Source organism: Lingula anatina, chromosome 6 (genome assembly GCF_051362555.1).
Source record: "Lingula anatina isolate TDL-2025a chromosome 6, LinAna3.0, whole genome shotgun sequence".
Classification (NCBI taxonomy): Eukaryota; Metazoa; Brachiopoda; class Lingulata; order Lingulida; family Lingulidae; genus Lingula; species Lingula anatina.
The window spans coordinates 5416164-5432677 of record NC_141772.1 but is presented as its reverse complement, the minus strand read 5'-3'; the positions used below and the strand labels follow the sequence as shown (position 1 = coordinate 5432677).

General features: G+C 35.9%; 1 long non-coding RNA gene and 3 other non-coding genes across 4 annotated transcripts; 1 reads left to right on the top strand and 3 right to left on the bottom strand.

Moving 5' to 3' along the window:
* Positions 1-3343: 3343 nt before the first annotated feature.
* Trnar-ucu (transfer RNA arginine (anticodon UCU)) lies at positions 3344-3429 on the bottom strand. Its single transcript is given in 2 exon segments — positions 3344-3379; positions 3393-3429. It is a non-coding gene; the product is annotated as a tRNA-Arg (tRNA).
* A 497-nt stretch (positions 3430-3926) lies between these two features.
* Positions 3927-4013, bottom strand: Trnar-ucu (transfer RNA arginine (anticodon UCU)). The gene is given in 2 exon segments: positions 3927-3962; positions 3977-4013. It is a non-coding gene; the product is annotated as a tRNA-Arg (tRNA).
* Positions 4014-4509: 496 nt separating this feature from the next.
* On the bottom strand, positions 4510-4596 carry Trnar-ucu (transfer RNA arginine (anticodon UCU)). Its single transcript is given in 2 exon segments — positions 4510-4545; positions 4560-4596. It is a non-coding gene; the product is annotated as a tRNA-Arg (tRNA).
* A 3707-nt stretch (positions 4597-8303) lies between these two features.
* Positions 8304-12670, top strand: LOC147761040 (uncharacterized). Its single transcript, XR_015335123.1, has 3 exons — positions 8304-8533; positions 11339-11431; positions 11840-12670. It is a non-coding gene; the product is annotated as an uncharacterized LOC147761040 (long non-coding RNA).
* Positions 12671-16514: the final 3844 nt, after the last annotated feature.

Genomic DNA, 16514 nt, shown 5'->3' with positions numbered 1-16514 from the left:
GTTAAATGTAACATCACAAAGAAAATATATCAACTGAAGTATTAACACATTGGCTAAAATCAGACCAAGTTGTCTCTGTTGACCAATGTGTCTATGTGGCGAGACACGTTGTTTCAGGTAAACTGCCCCCCTGGCTACAACGTCCCGATAAGGCGGCTCAGCCAAGATTACCGTCTGCTGCACAAATCAAGAAACATTAATAATATACCATGTGGTGGCAAGATGTAGACGGAAATTGACCAAGTTTGACAAACACATTTTGAAGATTAGGAAAGGAATATTAAAATCCCTGCAATCGTAAGAAAGATAAATCAGCGATTTTCTTTCGATAGCATGTGTTGATATTGTGGGGGTTTGTACTTTAATTCTAAAGGTTATGAGATTTGACGGCGTTTTTTAAAAGAAATGTTCGGTGCACATTCTGTGTGCATTGTTGAAATATACTAGCCTTAAATAAGTATCAAATCCATGTCTTGGGGCTAAGATAAGTATATGGCCTTTGCTTATGCTGCAGAGTATTGAAATCATATAGAAACCACCTTCAGGATTTTGTCTTTGCCATTAAAGATGGACCATTAATACCTTGACCAAATTTAGACCCAGAAGCAGATTCTGCCGGTCATGAAGGCTGAACCTCGATGTATGAAACATATCATAACTGTCCATCAGAAGTAAATGGAGCGAAATCTCATCGCCATATAATGATGACACGCTCTGGTTCCAAAAAGAATACTAAACTGTCGTGTTCGGCACGATGGCAAATTTTGCGCAAAACGCAAATTGCAATTATGTGTGTTCAACAAATATGTTCTGGGAATAATTAGATTCAAGCACTAGATAACTAATTGATAGTCCATCGCACCGTTAGTTTATTACAGTTAATATTCGGTTTCTTTTCAATACTGATACTGAATGATATAGCCTAATATTTTTATGAAGCCCCACGGATAATTTCACCAGTCATGAAAAAAGCCTAACACAAGTGTCACAAATAAAGTGCGCTTAAGAACCATTCACGAAAAAGCACTCTACAAAATGATAAAAGTGCACTTTAATAGCCTGCATTTTTAGCGTGTTTGCTCAAAATAGCTTACACCGCTGAGTCGGTCTGTTGTTTACTATAGGTTCTAAAAGTATTGAAAACTCTTATTTCACGGGCAATTAACTATAACAAAATATCAATTTATGTACCGGACCTGGGGTGAAGAAATGTCAAAATGCCAGAACCTTTGGCTCCTACGTACATTTAATGTCACATTACAAAGAAAACCCTGTTCAGGCCAAGAAAGCTAAGATAAACAGTTAAACACACTTTCTAAGCTAATGTGTAATTGTTTGAACGCGATGAAAACGCTGCATACATTGGAAGGTAAAAAGTTTCAACACTTTAAGCGCGCCTTGTTCCCGATTCCAACCTATACATTGTGGTAACGTGTTAGCAAGGTTTACGTCAGGAAGGGTGGACGGTTTCGGTTACGCCACTCTTTTCCTGTTGACGGACCACTGCGGGAAAGCAACACCTTTGGGTACACAAACCGCATACATAATCGAAAGCCAAATTGCCGTCACTGGGCTACAGTGATTTCATTCATGCAAGCCAAATACAGGGTGACCCAAAGATATGCCAGCCAAATTATATTCATAGACATGGTGAATGACTCAATATACAGTATGTAAACTGAGGTTCGAATGTTCTGTAACTTTTGAGCATGTGTTCATTAGACTTGTAACGCAATATCAAGGAGCAACACCAAACGCGTGCTAGGGTTGGTTACACAAAGTACCTCGGTAGAAAGTTGGTTGTTATCTAAAAACTGAATTTTATTCCATTTTGATTCTGGATACATTGCGTTTTGGTAGAACTACATTAATGGTACCTTGAGAAGTGGCCAACGTTTTGGGCAAGGAGTTGCTTAACATTAATGTATACAGTAATTTAAACCTTTCTCAGGTCAAAATAAACACTATATTTCCATCTTAAATTTAAGACCAATTTTTGACTCTATATCCTGTTTGAGAATGCATCCCAAGTTAAAGTCCCTCAAAGTCCTTGCTCAACAGGCTTGGACTAGTTAAACATACATGTATACATGGGTCCAAGTAATAAGTCAACGATTCCATACGTCTGCTGAGGCATGATCTTTTTGGTCACGCTGTGCTTGAGGAGTTCATTGATGCGAAGCTGTGACCTCTAGGTCAGTCGTGCAAGAAGGAGCGTTCCAGAACGTGCAAGTCATGTTTGTGTACCCTCTTGTGCAAGGCTCATAACGTCTGTCAGGCCAAAAATTGAATTAAAGGAATGTGAGGCACATGAAAGATGAAATAGAACCATGTACAAACACCAAGGAGGGGGTTTATTTGCGTATAAATTACTGATTCAGTGAAGGATGAAACACTTCATGAACGTACAAGAGCCACATGAGATAACTACAACCAGTACAATTCTATGTGTTCATATGCAACTTGTCATGTACCAATACGTTTTACACATACTAAACTACATTTTAGAGGCACTTTAAATCAAATAAGTCATTAACTGGGTGGACGCAAGGAGGCTGTCATCTGACAGATGGACAAACAGATCCTCTGACAAATGGACAAACGAGTCATCTGACAGATGGACAAGTGTTGTGCTAGCTCGATCGTTATCAGTGTCAAGCATCCTTGCCCAAGTCATTCAAAAGCGATCGGTGTTTGTGAGCGTTTGTCTGAAGCGCGGATCACGTAACGCGTTAGTACTACGCCTGGGCAAACATATCATATTGTGAACAAAGCATGTAAGAGGGTTATAAAGTCAATGGGGTGTGGAGGTAAACAGCACGTGTCAAAAACGTGCAATGGAACTTTCACACTCTCAAACTAGCTTTTTTTAAGACGGAGGGTAAATTTCCTTTTTCATTAGGCGCGCCTGCACCATGCATGCGAGTTTTAAATCATTTACAAGCACCTTCTTCTGCGTTATCATCATTGAAATGGCGTAAATAAATTCTTGAAAGGGTCACGATTTGTCGCCAAAATAACGAGGAGGAGGATGATTTTACTTTAATATGCAAGGCATTGAGACGCAAACTTTTGTCTCGGAGTCAAAAAGTGAACATTTGAGTTTCGTCAGTGATGTACTTGCATTATTATTTGTATAGCTGTTTTATAATATAGCACCCACCAATATGGACACAAGTCAAGTAATTTAAAGTCATAGTGTGTCAAAACGTGTGTCGTTTATCTTGTTACATTGATTTTTAGAAGGACAAAAGAGGAAATCGGGTAACTCCGAAGCTGGGAGTGTGGGGCACCTGTCCCTAAGTGCCTCCCCCACCCCAGGGATCGTCCAAAGCAAAATAATCGACTCCGGTGGGACTCGAACCCACAGCCTCCGAATAACCTTCACCCACTAGAAGTCCGACGCGCTATCCATTGCGCCACGGAGCCGGTATATTGTACCTTTAAAGGGCCTTTAAAATTCTCAAGAATGAGTTGGAGCAATTTTCTCATGTAATTATGTTAATTAGTGTTCTATTTGTGGTCGGCTTGACTGCAGTTTTATCTGCGCTTCATCTACTGGTACTTAAAATAAATCAAAAATAGTTTTTTGACTATACCAAAGCATTTGATATGGTGTCCTCAACAATTAACTTAATATGTACTGTTTTCACTGGCAGCTGTGGTGAAAGTACTGTAAAAAGTTTAATTGCCTGCGTCAGAAGCAGCACTGTCGGACCCCCAGGCATTTGGAAAGATGAGAACATTTCTCTAAAGAGTTTAATGCGATATTATCCAAATATTAGACAAAAGTTGAATTACTTCACTTGTAACTTGAATCTTTAGGGAACCAAAGAAAGGAATCGGGTAACACGGACGCTGGGGATTGAGGGTAACTGCTCCTAAGTGCCTCCCCTACGGCCAGGGGTCAATTAAAACAAAATAAACGACTCCGGTGGGACTCGAACCCACAGCCTCCGAATGACTTTTCACCCACTAGAAGTCCGACGCGCTATCCATTGCGCCACGGAGCCGGTATATTGTACCTTTAAAGGGCCTTCAAAATTCTCGATAATGAGTTGGAGCAATTTTCGTATGTAATTATGTAAATTAGCGTTCTCTTTGTGGTCTGCTTGACTGCAGTTTTATCTGCGCTTCATCTACTGGTACTTAAAAAATTTTAAACAGTTTTTTGACTTCACCAAAGCATTTGATATGGTGTTCCCAACAATTAACTTATTGTGTACTGTTTTCACTGGCAACTGTGGAGATAGTACTGATAAAAATATAATTGCTTGCGCCAAAATCGACAGTGTCGGACTTCCAAGCATTTGGAAGAATGAGAACATCTCTGTAAAGAGTTTAATGCGATATTATCCAAATATTACGCAAAAGTTGAGTCGTTTCACTGGTAACATGAATTTTTTATGGGGCTAAAGAAGGAAAACGGGTCACTCCGAAGCTGGGAGTGTGGGGCGCCTGCCTCTAAGTGCCTCCCCCACCCCCAGGGATCGATCAAAGCAAAATAAATGACTCCGGTGGGACTCGAACCCACAGCCTCCGAATGACTTTTTACCCACTAGAAGTCCGACGCGCTATCCATTGCGCCACGGAGCCGGTATATTATACCTTTAAAGGGCCTTTAAAATTCTCGATAACGATTTGGAGCAATTATCTCATGTAATTATGTAAATTAGCGTTCTATATGTGGTCGGCTTGACTGTAGTTTTATCTGCCTTTCGTCTGCTAATACTTAAACGTTTAAAACAATGTTCAAGATTAAAGTGAAAGTCAGGTTTTTGTTGAATATAAATAATAATAAAAATTACCCTATTTTCATCCAGTTCCTGCCCTTTCACCTCTCCTTCAATCCCGCTTTAAAGAGAATTTTCAAAAATTGGTTTAGTTTGAGATGTTTGAGCCTATCATAAAGTCTCAAGATGAGATAAGAATTTATTCAGCAAAGTTTGATAAATGTACAATGATAACACGATAATTAAAATTAAGATCTAGGTTTCAAAAACAAACTAAATGCAGTAACGCATTTTAGATTGTTTAAAAAACAAACTAAAAATGCGTTACTGCACTCGGAGAAAAACTGATTAAATTGGGTTTACTTCTTTTGAAAGTTAGGAGTCTCCTGTTGTTAGGTAAGGTGCCAGAATGTATATTTTCTCTCTACTTGAAAGGAGTAGATTTTGAGGAGTAAGTTTTGAATACATTATTTTTCTATAAATACGCGCTTTGTATATGTAATTCATAATAAGCATTAAGTGACCTCACTGTTTCATGTCTGAAATATTTATGCTGCATTAACTACGTTTAGGAATGTCATTAACACTTGGCATTATAACGTCAGATAATGTAGACAGATGACAATTTAATTTTCAAAATGTGTTTGGATACGTAACTACTGTACAAGATGATTTTGGGCAGCCAGGGAAAAGCATTAAAAACAATATAGAATCCATTAAAAGGAGTGTTCCTTGTAAATTATTCGCCTTTTAAATGTTTTGAAATATTTATGAACCTTGATAATTTAAAGGCAAAATGATGTATTATTCCATTCTTTGTCCTAAATCAAATTCATTTTCTCAAACAACTGTTGTCTCTATATTTAGCTTATGTTTATTTACATTAAGTTACGAAATTTACATCCAAAGGCAAATAGATTGCGTTCAGTTTGGTCAATGTATATACTGGAGGCGGTACTTAAACCAGTAGGTGGACAGAATGTTGCAAGTTGTTTCTTTTGGCCACGTAACACTGCTGACTTAACCTCGCCTCCCTGGGGGCCGTGATGTAGTGGACGCCAAATGACCACTCGTCTACCTGACACGCCCCCTTTGGTACACATTTTCTAAGAATCTAAAGTGTGAGTTAAATTTGGTAATGAGAGGAAAATATTTTGTTGTGTTACTCCGCCTGTACCCACCCACTCAGCAAAATCCTGCATTCGCCAGTAAAACTCAAAAGCTAACATAACATATAAGGGTTTTAGATGTAGTCGTATTAAATCCCCATTGCATGCTGAAATATCCTGTGCTCTTAATCTAATAGTATGCTTCTATCTTACATAATGCAATTGAAAAATTTCAAAAACTTAATTTCACTTTTAAAGGGTTAGAAATGCATGTTAACTTTAGGCAAACGAAGTAACCCTGAAACTTCTATCAGCACATTTTTAAATGTTTAGAGGTCTTTGGAGTCATTCTTGGCAAACACTACAGAATTGTCGCCGAAAGAATCTGTTTTATTTTATTTATCTTTTTTTTTTTGGTACCGAAAGGTACCTAATTAGACTCAACCTATTATCCGGACAAGGAGTGCCAAAATTTCACAATTCCAAATTTGTTTTCTTAAATACCAGTGTCAGTTGAGATTTGCACAACGAACTGAAGACAATAGTAGTTTGTCCATAGAATTTTGTTCTATTCATTAAACATAGGACAGCATTCAAGTTAGATTAGCAAGTGAAGTAAGCCTTGCAGTAAATTTTTCAAAAAAAGTTTATCTTTGGTTCCATTCTGCAGCCAATATAAGGCACTTCAACTAGCGTGCATAACGCCGATTTTATCACCAAAGACATCATAAAATAATCTCAAGGTTGCGGTTGCCACTTTGGCTTTAAATTCCCTCATTACAACCGCAAATGATACGAGATCAACAATTGGTTTATCAGGATTTTATTACTTATTTGCAATAGCTTGTGCATCCGAACACAAAGATGTACCTGTAAAATACGTCATGAAACAAATCCCTTGTTTGTCATCTTAAGGCTTAAAATTCCCCAATAATGACACAAACAGCCACATTACTGGACGGAAACAAGGACAACAACAAAAACAACCCCAAGGTCAGATTTATTTGAAATTTGAGCATAAGCCAAATAAGGCAAACGTCAACTCAGTGAATCGAATGCAAACACTGCTGCGAATAGGGGACATCTCTGCCTGTCTAAGTAATATTAAGAGGTTTAGGTTTAAGTTTAAATTCAAAAATAAAAAAGATTAAAAGTTGGCAAAAATAAGTTTTCAGAATAGAGTTGATATAGTAATTATAACTTAATCTTACGTGTTTTCAAAATTATAATTGTTTGTTTCAGCAAACTCAAAGTAGGGTTTGCCTGTACCAAAGTAACCAATTTTGAAATATAGCCATCATACTACATATAGGAACCAAAACACTGGAACGTAATTTTGCTTATGTGGCAAATGCCTGCTGTCCGATGACGAACAGTTTTAATGAAACGGAATCTATAAAATGGGATGGGGTATGAGTACATAAGACAATATAATATATAACAATATATATATATATATATATATATATATATATATATATCGATCCTCAGTACCCTTATAGGGGCCTATCAATTTACTGTATCCTCTCTAGATTCTGGAGGAAAATCTCCACGACAATCAGGAATAGTTGAAAAACACACACACGCATTAACGCGAATGTGTCCATTAAGTTTAACGGGTGGCGTGTTTGAAGACGGCTAATCCAGAGTTCGACATATGATCTGTCCTACGTGCCACTTCATAAAAGTTTCAAGCTGAATGTACCTTTAAATTTATATCAAATATCCTTAAAGTGTGACTTATCTAATGGAAAGATGACAATTTTTATCAGCAAAATTACAATATCGACACCTATCAAAGTGTTTTACAATAACCCAATGGCGACCATTGAATACCCTCTTCCCCCAAGCCTGAATAAGAAAGGAGGTCTAATAAAAAGAGTCGAACGTGATTTTCACACGTTTGGCCGTGACATTAACAAATGCGTTCCAGCACATCGATCCCGATTAAAATAGTAAAGCCCTGAGCAACTATCGATTATTTGTAACAAATTGACCGGGCATTTGACGGATCGCCACGCGGATATTGGCAATAGAGATGGGGTGGACTTCTTCCCGATTAGCGGTGATCAATGACTCGTTTGACAGCATGTTTTTCACTTAATTAAAAGAGATCTAGTTGCTTGGCAACTGTGTGCCTTAAGTGGGACTTTTTACAAAGTAAAATCGTTGAGGTTTGCTGAAGAAATAATGGAATAAAACTGATCGATAGATCACACAGTGTTTCCGTTTTTTTTATTCCAGAATTCGGCCAAAAATAATGATATGGTGTGAACTAGGTGTTGAATATACTAAAATTAAAAAATGACATACATGTAATTTTTTACTCTAGTTCATTGAATAATTGAGGCCTATAGTTAAATGAGCTCGAGGAAATTGTGAACTGGTATGTATTAATTTGGTACTTTGTAAGTTAAATCAAGGAGTTATAACAGAAGGAGATTACACGCGTGGGGGCGGAGCCCGTATTACGGTCTCTCATTGGTCGGAATGAATAGAACCCAGAGAACAATGGATGCCTATCTCTGTTACGCTTAATTGCTATCTCGTTTAAATCTCGTTTGTTAGTATCTGTGCCTTCGTCTGTTGATTTTTGAGGACAGAAACAGAAACGGAGTCCCAAGTTTCTAAAAAATGAGAGAAATACAGAATTTATATGATATTACGTTGGACAAGGTTTTCAAAAAACAGGTAAGTGCTTTTAAATGCATAACTACACGAAATATGAAGATAAATTGCAACTTTTATGTCGCAGGGTCTCACTGTGTAAGTGTCCAGCTACACGTTGATCTCGCGAGGTGGTGTGTGGAGAATAAATATTGCACGAAAAATATTTCCCACTCATAACAAGTGCCTATAAATATAGTATCAGATGAAGAAAGTTTGGTCTTTATACAGTTGCAATTGTTAAGTAATTTGTGGCAATAGCAAAGAATAAAACTTAGGTGCACTTTCAGTAGCCGAATAACAAGCAGATGCTTAAGCCGCCATCTTGTTAATTTTTCGAAAAAAAAATTACTCCAAAAGACATTTTCCTCCTACTTTTTGAAACTTGTGTCACATGACAGTCATAAAATTTAACTAATTGTTATGTGTGCAACACACTTGCTTGAGCAGTATTGTTTTTTTTTTGCGATTTTACATGTGGTCTAGCTTGGATACGACAATTGACAATTTTCATGAGTTCCGATCAAAAAGTGTTACGCTTGTTACGGCCGAAAGCCTTACCGCTTTTTGTACTTTTCAAATGCAAGATTATAAAAAAAATTGGTGTGTTTAGATTCTTGAACATCTTGGTCGTGGCGTGGTATATATTGCATGGATACTGCTCCAATATTTCTTGAAAAAAATAACCCGATTTGTTCAGAATACCAATTTTTTACTCTAGTGTTATGGGTAAATGTACCATTTTGGCCTTTACCTTTTTCATGTCTAAATCTAAAAAGGGGCCATTCCGTGGTATTTGGTCCGCAGACCTCAAAATTTCAAAAAGGAATCCTACTTATAAAACTTATAATTTCTGAAACCAGACATCATAAGACACCAGAATCCAAAAGAAATTTTAGGTTTTGATGTTTAATTATGATTTTATTGACATTTTTATCTGGAAAACTTATAAAATAGTGTCACGGAAGGACATTTTTATTTTTGATATATTTTTCATAATAGAGATCATTTTAAACAATAAAGGCTAAAAACATTAAATATAACCTATTTCTTACATTTAGTCAGGTGCATTAGATTAAAAAAATATTTGATTATACGATAATGGATTAATCAATATCAATTTGTCCTTCCGAGATGATTTTGGTACCTATTTTTTAAGTTTTCTCAGTAACTACAAAAGTTAAAAACTTATAACTTCATATTCTCCTCAACCATGAAAGGGGCCAACAAAATATGAAATTATTTTTACTTAGAACCACTTCAGTAAGAAATTAAATCCAAATATATAAGCATTAAACATGACACCTAGCACAGTGGAAGCACATATGAGGCATTTTGATTGGACCGTAACAGGTCATGTGACCAATGAGCCCCAAAACCCTTATGTCTTTCAAGATAATCTTGCACTTAGAATTCACAATTATTATATATAGAAGCATTTTTAAACTGAGAAACATTTCATTTGAATGAATAATATTGAAGTTATTATAATTTAGACAATTGATTATATTTATAATTAATAGATTTGGTAAGAATTTCTCAAAAAATGTCCCAATATTATTTAAAGATGATCAGAGCAAATGAGAACTTATATTATAGTCAAAATTAGTAACATGTTTGAAGATGAAATATATTACCATGGAAAGACATGTTTACATTTGATATTATTCATCAAAATTATGCTGGTATGTATTCATAAAATATTATTATTAGCCTTATTTTACATTTTATTTAGCAATGGACAAAACGTCCTTCCGAGACGTGTCCTTCCATGACGCCTACTTGATTTTTTTATATGCAAAATTTTCAAATTTATTATTTTTTTTCCAAAAAAATTGTTATACACTGAGAAAGTAAAATAATCAAATATTCATATTTTGATTTGATTTTAAAAATATCTACACAGACAGAGCAGAATTTTAGTGTTGAAGTTGAAAGTTAAAATTCCATGTCCATTTTACGTCCTTCCGAGATGCTAACTATTTATTATAATTTTTTCGTAACTTTAATATTTTTAAACCTAATTTTTTGCCTAATTATAACTTACATATATAAGAATAAACATACAAAAAATGGACCTTGTAACTTTTTTGCTTTTGAAAATATTTTCATTTGAAGTGTCAAATGTCCTTCCATAACAGCAAAAAAATACCACGGAATGGCCCAAAGACTTATCATGACAGTTGGTCATCATTTTTCTTCTCACCATGGTGGGTGGCTTTGGAGTGGTAACTTTGTTGTTAAAGTAAAGTGCTCAGTTTTTTTGACTGGAAAATTTTGCCTCCACCCAGCATTTTCCATCATGGCGGTCTAACAGGAAGTTTGACTTCACAGTGTCTTTGGTATAGTTATTTTTAACTTATTTAGTCTTCTTTTTACATATATATGTTTTAATTCATATTAAAACTTTGAAAAAAGAACACACATGAATCCTGGTGCTTCTTAATTTAAAGTCTTAAGTTTTTAAGTTCACCTAGGCTCCACCAATTACTTTACCTGTTATCTCACTACACATCTCTCTTTGAGTCGAGGTGTGTAAGACACACCTTATTGTGTAAGACACCTCTATAATTAAGGGGTACTTGCTTCTCTACTTAAATTATACTTCACTACTTTGGCATGTTAGGTGGCAAGCTTGGATGTTTCAGTTCATTTTAAGAAAGAAGCTTTGCCTTGGTGGTTACAAAAGAATAGAACTCTATTAAGGTTTATTCATTACTTGAAATTAAATATTTCATCTTGTAGTGTTGAAACAGAAATTCTCTCAAAATTGATAATGAATTTGACATGCATATCTTAACACTACTCAAGTTTTTTTTTCTATTATAGATATGGGAGAAGGCTGCATTGAATATATGAATTATGGTCAGGCTGGAAAAAATTAAAATATGTCAATGAAAAAAGGAGGTCAGTGTGTCTGGGGTAAGTTACTTTTTGTCATAATGCCTAAGATGCATTAAACATTCACTAACAACAGTACCCTTTTTAATTTTTTTTTCAAAATACAACAACCTTGGGCATTTTCCTTTTAGCAACCAGCCTCTCTGAAATCCCCTTTTTGTCCTGTCAGAAGAGTAGGGACCAGGGCGGATTTAAATAATTTCTTGTAAAAAGTACAATTTCTTTCAATTTCTTGGGGTTATTAGCTTGTAATCATGAATCTTGATGTTCCATATAAATTTAGTTGTAAATTGTTCATTTATGTGGTGAACATTATTTCAGTCAAGTCATAACAAGACACATTAAACTTCACTGCATAATTCCATAATGTCTACATGGATACTAGTAGTTCATAATGCTATTATTATGTTTTTTTTTTCTAACCTACAGGTTTCTCTCTTTTCTGAGTGGCATGGCATTAGCAAGGCAGAAGAAAAGGCCCTGAAGAAATTCTCACTTGAGTTGTCCTTTTTGGAGAAGAAACTGGATAAGACTGGCCAACAGAGATTGCATTAAATTAATAGTGCTCCTTTATGACATTTTAAAATATTTTCAGTCACCTAACTGACTCTATACATTGCAAAAGTGGACATAAATTTTATGTTACTGTTACGTGGAAAAAAATTCAAAACCTATATATAAATTGTTGAGTGCCATGGTATAACAGTCTACCTGATTGCCAGTGAAATTTCTGTTTCAGTGAAATTTCTTTAAAGCAGTCACTTACTGCTTACTTACCAGTTAATTTTTTCAGCTGTTACATTTTATAAATGTTCTTACTAAGTGTTGTCTTGATCTATAATAACCTTTTGAAAATCCCATGTTTTTCATCCTATTTGTAAGAATTAACCACTTTATCTTCTAGGATTTTTTTTTTCATTCGGCCCATTAGATTCTCAGACCTTGCTGGCCTGTAAGTGGAATAGTATCTGGCACAGACTGGTATCAGCAAGTCAGATAAAAAAGAATATAATTATTTCTATTTGCACGGTTGAAAAAAATGCCATTATAGACTGCATAAAACTGGAAAACTGTAGCAACTTAATCATTCTTATGACTTCATTTATTACTGCTTATGTGTAAATTTTTTTTTTGTTCTTCTATTGATATAATAAAATGGTTTTACTCACAGATGCTACTTTCATGAGTATAGTGCTTGAGTATAGAGTTGACTTAAAAGATATTTTAAGTTAATATAGTAAATAATAGTTTGAAATTCAATATTCTCATCTTTATTTGTTTCACTTAAAAGAGCTCAGTGAATACTAAAATTTCTGATATATTTTGTACATAAATATATTTATGAATGAATAATTATTCTTAATGTATAGCACTGTGCACTTGTTTACCGACAAATATGAACAGTGTTAGTACGTGTCAAATAATCCTAAAAAAAGGGAAATTTCCAAGATAAAGAAATTTATAACGAGTATTCAGTAAACTGACTTGTCGTGGCATTGCCTCAACCTTGGATTAAAATTTTAATTAAATGCATTATAATATTAAAATTATACCGAGTGAGAGAAAAAATACTTTAAGAAATTTAAAACCAGACACAAAGCGTAGGCACTGTCACAATGTATATGTTTATGGGACCCAAGGGCAGGAGGGTCCAAACGTTAATGTATTAATATTATGTCCTTTGGCAGTGAGGACAGACGTTCACTTGAACGTCATTTTCACAAACCACAGTTGGGACGTTTTCTTTTGACTTCTCCTTGGTGATTTTTCACCGGGTTGTGCCATAAAAAAGCCATCTATCACCGACTAAAAAAAGCTCATGGCGACCATCCTCAGTCACCACCTTATAATCGCTTTCTATGATATCGTTCCCTTCCAGCACATCGTCCAAATAATTACCTGTGAAAAAAATCGTCAGCATACAGCGGCGTTTTGACATTACTGATCTCGAATTCTAACGCGAAATAACGCATATGAAATTTATCTCCAAGCTGAGGAGAGCGACGCAGACGAAACCTTGAGACCGGAGGCCCCCCGTAGCTAGCTCCGCCCACCGTAACAGACATCGGACAATAGAAAGGCTTGCGTGTAATCTCCTTCTGTTATAACTCCTTGGTTAAATGAAGTTGCTTGACCTTTGTTGTATACAGCATATCATAGTGAATATGACTCGTTTTTCCAAAAAGATGAAAAAGAAATCCGTAATTTTAATACACGCATATATATATACATTTTCATCTGACAAAATCTTTTACAAGATGCGTTGCATCACTTTGGAATTATGATAAGTACATGAAGAAGACTATATTGTATGTGGTGTGCAAAAAGGGACTACGTTACGAAATCCTGGATATTTAAATGAGGCTCTTTATACACATCACTCCCGCTAAACATACACCAGTTCACATTTTACTGGAAAAATAAAGATTTATACTAGTGTATACATTGTATATGTATACGCCCTTGCATAAGCCTTGAACCAAGTCCACGAGCACTCGGACACTATATTACTATAAACATTACACGATAACTTTCTTTTAAAAGGCCGTTCACGGTTTAAACTAAGTACCGAACATCAGATGGCGTAACCGAATAACTCCAAGGACTAAACCAGTATTTGCCCAAGTTATAAACCCCCCATAACTCAACTTGAGGAAGTTTACACATTGCGAACTAAAACCGCGGCCAAATATTGTTCCAACAGGAAAGGATCACCTGTTGGGGATGTTGTGCGAAACTTTAAACCAGTCCGGCCACTGAATTGGGAGCGGTCACAGGTCAGCACGCGGACTTCCACGCGGCTGCATGGACTCACACTCGCAGCATTAAAACTTGTTCATTATTTTACTTATATGTGTAAAAGTCTAAATCGATGTGATGATAATATAACTTTTTTCGGTCTGTAATAGAGAATTGTAGCAGTGTACAGGTGATTTTTGCCTTTTGACTTCATGCTGAATGATAATGATCATAATATACTTTGAAGTTTACTTTGAGGTTTTGTGCCATGAAATTCGACAAACAGAATGACCGCAAGATGGACATACTGCCTGTAATATCAAGTTTGGGTCAGGTAATCTTTTAAGAATAATAGAGTCGGTCCGAGCGTGTCATTGTTTCGAAGATATCATTTCCGATCACGACCAGAACAAACAAAGTTGTTTTGTTCTTTAGAAATGTTGTTTTCAAAATCAAAGAGCCTCGTGGTCAACAAGTAGGACCGTTTCCGTGTGGACAACGGCTTAGGCGACACTCTCAAAATAGACTTCAATGAGCCGGGTAATAATCGACTTATTGACGGGGCTAATTTCTTCGTTGACTGTTACATTCCATGAATAAACAATGCCCGTTAATGGAAGCAAATAGCCCCACGTGGACTTAAACAACAGTGAGACTCCCACTGAGATAATAGATGAGAGATGCTAACCGAAATGACCAGCCAACAAAATTTTTATTATTCGGTGTCACTTTATATACTGTATACACACGGGATCAGCCCTTCATAAAGTCCATAGAAAGTTCATTACTTTTGTCTTGGACATAATGAGAGATCTCTCATTATGTCCTTGCTTTTGTTAAAAGTCTTCCCACAGAGGCAATCCATGCTGAAATTATTTTGTCCAAAATTATCATATCTGTGTATATACATGTATGCCATAATATTTAGAAAATAAGATGCGGCAAATAAAATGGTTCACGCCCTATCGACTACAACCTATCGACCACCCGAGCGAGATTTCGTTTGGCGTTCAACACAAATCCCATTATACCGGTACTCGTAATTTGCTAAGGTCAACACACGGGAAGACAAAGACCTCGTTGTGTTTAATTATGAAGAACAAACGAGAACCGGTGATGAACTTATTCCCAATCAAAGAACAGAGGATATGCTCACGCAATCTCTGTTGCCATAGGGATAATTCATTAACAACTGCCTATTGTTTTACGCGAGATAAAAGGCATAGTGATATCTGGGTGGGTCAATTAATACACGCACTTTCTTTGTATTTTACATACTATACCCTAATATGCTAACCGGAGGGGTCGGATCAAAGGCTAGAATTTGATATAAAATCTTTTCACAAGGCCATGTGATGCAAAGTTGTGCATTTATCACAAATTCTTGAAATGTTTATTTGGGAATAATTATGGTGCCACTTCTTTCACGTATGAGGGTTAATAATTAAATACTTAATTCACGGGTTACCTCCCAAGGCGCGTTAAGCAGTGTATGATAATTTGTTTTAGAAATATTTTTGAAAGTGAAACCCCAAGTTTAGGAATTTAATTCCTATTTGTGTTTAATCGTTTTTTTTTTATCGTAACTGCACTGGGCCCCTGCTCTCATGAATGACGAAGGTTGAATTCCTAATGAGAACGGGATTTTGAAAAGTTTATTCAACAAAGTAAATACCTGAAGCATGTCAAAATTCCGTCTGTTTTTATTTCGTTAAATAAGTCAACAACTTTTCAAATCTCCAATTCGTAAATTTGTACAGTTATGCGATGTCATGTCCTAGTGTATGACCGGTGAAACGTCCTCCCGTTGTAATACTTTGACTTTATGGAAGTAAAAATTCCACGTGTGCTGGCAAGCGTACCTTTGGTTAATAGAAAGGTTATATGAGTTTGTTATAACTGATACGCTGCCAAAACTCCGTACGACCCCAAGGGTTCTATGTAAACTCTCCGATTAATAGCAGTAAATTAGGGGTAACAATCCCACCGATTTGTTCCTTTTCTACCCAGTTGAAGCAAATGGCACCTCTGAATAACATAGCTTGATTTGCTTACTGATCAGCCGTAAACTAGGCAAACACACTCAAGTTATCGGGTGCACCTTCCTCATATTCTCTGTCCGTAAATAAAAGAAGTGGCATTTGACTCGTATTGTGCGCCTTTTCTTCGTATTGAGGAAACAAATAAACAATCTGATAATTGCAAAAATTCCCTTCATTGAGAAGGTTAATAACATGCAGGAAAACGCGTGAAATGTACTATAAAGGGTTTTCTCGCTCCTCTATTTACCTCCGCCCCCTGCATTGAAAACGTGATTTAACATAATTAGCACAAGTTGTAATCGCTTCTGCCTTCCGTCAATAAA